Source organism: Rattus norvegicus, chromosome 16 (assembly GCF_036323735.1).
Source record: "Rattus norvegicus strain BN/NHsdMcwi chromosome 16, GRCr8, whole genome shotgun sequence".
Lineage (NCBI taxonomy): Eukaryota > Metazoa > Chordata > Mammalia > Rodentia > Muridae > Rattus > Rattus norvegicus.
Genome location: NC_086034.1, coordinates 40903986 through 40909985, shown reverse-complemented (window position 1 = coordinate 40909985; position 6000 = coordinate 40903986). Strand labels below are relative to the sequence as shown.

The window sequence follows — 6000 nt, the reverse complement described above, 5'->3', positions numbered from 1 at the left end:
CACTGAACTGAGAACAGGACCCCCGTTGAAGGAATCAGAGAAAGAACTGGAAAGCTTGAAGGGGCTCGAGACCCCTTATGAACAACAATGCCAAGCAACCAGAGCTTCCAGGGACTAAGCCACTACCTAAAGACTATACATGGACTGACCCTGGACTCTGACCTCATAGGTAGCAATGAATATCCTAGTAAGAGCACCAGTGGAAGGGGAAGCCCTGGGTCCTGCTAAGACTGAACCCCCAGTGAACTAGTCTATGGGGGGAGGGTGGCAATGGGGGGAGGGTTGGGAGGGGAACACTCATATAGACGAGAAGGGGGAGGGATTCAGGGGCTGAATGACTGGAATCCGGAAAGGGAATAACATTTGAAATGTAAATAAGAAATAAACAAACAAACAAACAAAAAAGAATATCTACTTCCTCTGGACAAAATTTTTGAGAGTAAAATTAACTCTCAAGGTTATAATTTATGAGCAGTGAAAAATATATTTTACCTGAAGCTGTATAGTAAACTAAAATAAACAAAAATTATCTGGATATGTAAATATCTTTATTCATTAAAACACATCCTTTTTCCCAGCCATGATTTTCAGATTTCGTCCTCCAACAACACTGTCTCATGGTAGGCAGAGATTCTGTATAGAGAGAAAAAAAAATAAGTCAGTTTTATACCATAATGTACTCTTCATTGATATTTTATCAAGGGAAATGGGAAATTTGAAAACTCAAATGTCCAATTTTCGAAAGACAAAAGTATAATCCCAAGTAAACCTTATCAAAATGTGTTATTTTCAGTTTGCTTTATCAGTACAGTCTGTCCAGAGAACATCCTCCCTACACTTTTATTCTCATATTTAAACACTTTCCAACTTTCAACTCGTAAGTGGGGTCAATGGGGAATCTATGTCCTCCTAAATAACACTTAACATCCACTTTAATAAAACATCAATAACTCCAACTGTCGCTTACTTGTTACCACTAATTAGTTAAATAATCTACTAAAATATTCCCTTCGTCATCTGACCTAAAATGACTCTTAAAATGTGTCATACAAGCCACTGAAGAAAACACACACATCTGCTAAACAAAATGCACCCCCAAGAAATTCATTAAAAGATCTACATAAGGGGCTTGTTAGTTCGATAACAAATTTAATACATGAGGTTGAAACAAAATACATCAAGGGAGTATTACTGCAGACCCATGCCAAGATGTGCTCTTGAGAAATTACTACATTCGAGAGATCAGGGGTAAGAAGGTTTAAGGGAGGGGGGTGAGGGCCCGGAGACTGGGTAGAAGCAGGCAGACAAGAGCAGAGCCATGAGGGCAGAGAAGGGAAGACAAGGTCAGAGGACAGAAAACATTCTGGCATTCTTAAGGCAACACTTAACTGTACTTTATAACACCAAGATTACCAAATCCTGTCATGTCTCAAGCTTCCAGCTTAGGGACTAACTAGTCAGCTAATTAAGTCATTGTTGGATCAAAAGAGGCACAAAGTTAAATTTTTCTAGGTACAAGTTAGGCCACCACTGCATTAACTTTCATAAACTAATGCACTCACTATTTACATTGCTTTCTGTAATTCTCTAAGATGATATCAAAGACTATTATATGAAGCCTTCACTATCAAAGTCAAACTAGCTTTGGTAAGATTTATAAAAATCTTTAACACTTAAAAACATATTTTATCCACACACACGACTCCTAGTTTTTGAAATGCCTTTTGATTTGGTTTCTCTTTCTGACATTTGTATTAGTGACATATTATATACATGAAAAATGGCTAAAGACACAGCTGACATTGTCAGCTAAGTCCTAGGAGTGAGAAAGACAATTTAAATGTTTCAGGGGCAATGTAAAAGGCCATGAGAATAAATTACTAATTCTGTGGACTTTGCTCTTAAATTTGCTTCAGGCAGATGCCAGGGTGTTCCATGGTGTGTTCCTTATCAAGCCCAGAATTGCCAGATTATCTCATAAATTCTCCTTAAGAGGCTTATTTGCTAGTCTTCATCCCTTAAGAGCCAAAGAAATTCCTATTGCATAATGACTGGTTCAAAGAAACTCTGAATCTATACACGTACTTTTAACAGCAAATGACTTGAACATTCTGCTAATGTGTATGTGACAGTCATTAAATGTAATAACATGTAGTCATATGCATGAGAATGTCCTCACAGACTCAGATATTTAGACATTTAGCTGGTGGTGTTATTTGGAAGGGATTCTTCCTTGCTTGAAGAAGCATGTCACAGGAGGGAAGCTTTGAGAGGTAAAGAATGTTGTATATCCAGTCTGCTCTCTCTGCTTCTGCTCACCACCATGCTTCCCATCAGGATGTCTATTAAACTATAAACCAAGTTACTTTATCATGGGAAAAGCAACAGGAAGGTCTCTTCCTCAGGTTTGCAGCTTACTTGGCAGAGCACAAGGATTCTCTGCTTGAGAAAGTCTGCTTCCTTGGTCTCAGTTTGCTTAGAATGACAAAGACCCTAGGTTGCCTGCTAGCTGGCAAGCTGGGAACAGTCTCCTCATGCCATTTCTCTACAAATAATAAAATATATCTTCAAACTTAAACCCAGGTATGGTGTATTACACCTTTAATGTCAGTGTGTGGGAGGTAGAATGAGGAGAATCAGAAGTTCAAGGCCATTCCCATTTATATAATGAGCTCAGGATCAGCCTCAACTACAGAACCTTAATCTCAGTTCTTAAAAAAATGAATAAATAAAAGAAAAATAAGTGAGAAATAAAAAATAATAACAATTCATTTGATTATTCATTTAAGAGCACGCACGGTATGCTCACCAAAGTTTCTGCTGTGAAAAGCCAGTGAGAAAATCCTTATTGATGGTATAATGAGGAGGGTATCAAGTCTGACACTGAGAAAAATGCTAAGGCTATGGATATGCATCAGAGGTGCAGCACTCGCCTGTCATTGAAGAGGCTGTGGGTTTGGTGTCAATAATTAAGGAAAAACACAAAACCAAGCAAGCCCCACAAGAAACTAAAACTATGATTTCTATAAAAAAATTGTCCCAAGGCAAAGTCACTTCCCAAGTAGTGGAAATTAGTGAAATATCTGAAGAGAACAAAATTTACAAATACCTGCTACTTCTCCCCAATGGGATTCTTTCTTCTCTGAGAATAATCTGTCAACTCCAGAGGAGTGGCTGAAGAGCAGCCATAATTTTAACAAACACCACACGAAAGGAATGAGAACTGAAGTTGAAGAATTTCCAAATATACTGATCTGTATATTACAAATAAGAACTGAGGCTGGAGAGATGTCTCAGTGGTTAAGAGCCCTGACTGCTCTTCCAGAGGTCCTGAGTTCAATTCCCAGCAACCACATGGTAGCTCATAACCATCTGTAATGAGATCTGATGCCCTCTTCTGGTGTGTCTGAAGAGAGTGACAGTATACTCATATACATAAGATAAATAAATTAATTTTTAAAAAGAAATATGAACAAACTAGAAGTAAACAAATCAAGTTTTCCAGAAATGAAACCCCCGAAAACTTCTACTAAAAGCCCAAATACAAGGCAAATGATACATTTCTCCACACTTGCATTGATACTCATTGCACTAGTTAGGGTTATTATCACTGTGATGAAACACTGAAGCAAGTTGCAGAGGAAAGAGTGTATTTGCCTTACACTTCCACTTGGTAATCCATCACTGAAGGAACTTGGGACAGGAACCGAAACAGGGTAGCAACCTAGAAGCAGGAGCTGGTACAGAGCTCAACCAGTGGTGCTGCTTACTGGCTTCCTCAGCTTGATTTCTTATACAGCCCAGGACCACCAGGCCAGGGGTGGCCACACCCACAACAGCCTGGGCCCTCCTGTATAAATCACTGAAATAACACCCTATAAGCTTGATAAATAAAAATAAAACCTGATCTTATGGGGAAGCATTTTCTTAATCGAGGTTCCCTCCTTTATGATGACTATAGCCTAGACTGAGCTGACATAAACATGGAGAGCATATTTATATGTACATGTTCATATTTCACTGAAACCAACAAGAATCTTGTTTCATATACTCAAATATTATCATGAAAATATATTAAATTGCCATTAACTGTACATGTGATTGGGTAGCAAAGAGTGTTTCAGGCTAGCCAGGACTACATAATGTTGGGGTAGAAATCTCAGTTCGTGTCCAGACAAACCACAACAGGACAACAAGGTTCCACGTGGAAAGGTTTAATGAGAGAAGAAGAGTAGAAGAGGAGAGGAGTAAAGACTGGCCATGAGCATGTGGAGGGAAGGGGGGAGGAGAATGGGGAGAGAAGGGACAAAGGGGAAGAGGGGAACCAGGGCAAGAACAAGAAGCAAGAAAGCAAGAGAGTAAGAGAATGAGGAGGAGACAGGCAGCCCCTTTTATGGTGCCAGGCATAGCTGGTTGTTACCAAGTAACTGTGGGGGTGGAGCTTAGACAGAAAACTAACACATAGTGAGAACCTGTTTCCAAGAAAAAAAACAAAAAAACAAAAAACAAACAAGCAAAATGAACAAAAAAAGTTTTTTCCAGGACTGAAGAGATGCTTCAGTAGAGAAGAGAATATAATATTCTTGCCGAGGATGAGAGTTTGGCCAAAGCAAACACATCTAGCAGCTCACAACCACCTGACTCAGCTCCAAGAGCTCAGACATACTCTCTGGATGCCAGCACCTTCATTCCCATGTGTGCATACCCACCATCACCACCAAGCACCTACTACATACACATGCATATTATTAAAATAAAATAAAACATTTTTAATAGAAAAAATTCTGAAAATTCAGACTCAAACTCTGAACATATAGATCACAAAATTCTCTCCTAAAAGTAGTACAGGAAAAAACTCCAGCATTTGGAGCTCATTGATAACAAGAACCATGTAGTATGTGGGAAATTACTACAAATCACTTATAGGATTATAATCTATAAGGTGTCATGATATAAAAGCATAAATTTCTGCTAATCCATAACGATCACCAGAAAAGAAATAGTTTATCAATGTCTCTGTGGCCTTATCTATAGGGAGGTTCTCCACTCCACAAGACTTGTCTGTTTATTTAAATAAGACTTTGTCTAAAGGGAAGAGGGCAATGGATTAGGATACAAATAACATGATGAGGAATAGTTCAAAAAATGAGTTGTTTTCTTCCTGTTCCAAGCAACTTTTGCAATTACAATGTGTCCTCTTTACTATGCTGATTCATTAGGAAGCAATGGTTCTGTATTGACAAGTCATCAATTATAAAGCTAGACTTGTAGGTAAAAACCACTTTGTTTGAGGTGATTGGATTTCCAAAGCTAATTGTATGGTGTTTGCTCATCTCAGGTGAGCATCAGTGAGAAACAGTGTCTAAAATACAATGCACAAAATAAATCAGCCCACAACTTCTCTGTATTCTGCAACATTAACAGAGAAACTGTCAATCATGATGTCAATAACTTAAGCTTAAAAGAAAATTAGACATGCAGTCATAAATCTAAAACACATTATGCACATCATTTGGAAAATGTCCTCAAAACACTTTAGTGATTTTTCACAGGATTCTATCCTGCCAGTGCAGAGCGAAAATCAAATTGGAACAGACTTAGAATCCCTTTGAAAACTATACAAGGCTGCCGCTGCAGAGAGCCCCTGGGCAGCACCCCACGAGCAAACCTGAGCCTCGGGACTACAGGTAAGACCAAATTTTCTGCTGCAAGAAAGCTGCCTGGTGAGCTTGGGACACAGGGAAGCAGAATTTCTCTAGGACCGGGCACGTTCTGTGTTTACCGGAAGTCCCACACCCGCGGATCCCGGCCCGCAGCAGCTCTCTGCTCCCAGACCCGGAGACAGAGAGACCCAACCGCCTGGTCAGGTGGGCACTCCTGAGGCTGCAGAGCGGAAGAGACCACCAACACTGCTCACCCCTGCCCACATCCCTGGCCCAAGAGGAAACTGTATAAGGCCTCTGGGCTCCCGTGGGGGAGGGCCCAGGAGCGGCAGGACCC

At 39.9% G+C, this 6000-nt stretch overlaps 1 long non-coding RNA gene across 4 annotated transcripts in view; it reads right to left on the bottom strand.

Moving 5' to 3' along the window:
• Window positions 1-531: 531 nt before the first annotated feature.
• The window catches only part of LOC108351592 (uncharacterized), a 41048-nt gene continuing 35579 nt past the window's right edge, over window positions 532-6000 (bottom strand). For all 4 annotated transcript variants that reach the window (XR_005494867.2, XR_010058784.1, XR_010058783.1 and 1 more), the window contains one exon: window positions 532-633. This is a non-coding gene — a long non-coding RNA (uncharacterized LOC108351592). The remainder of the gene's footprint in view (window positions 634-6000) is intronic.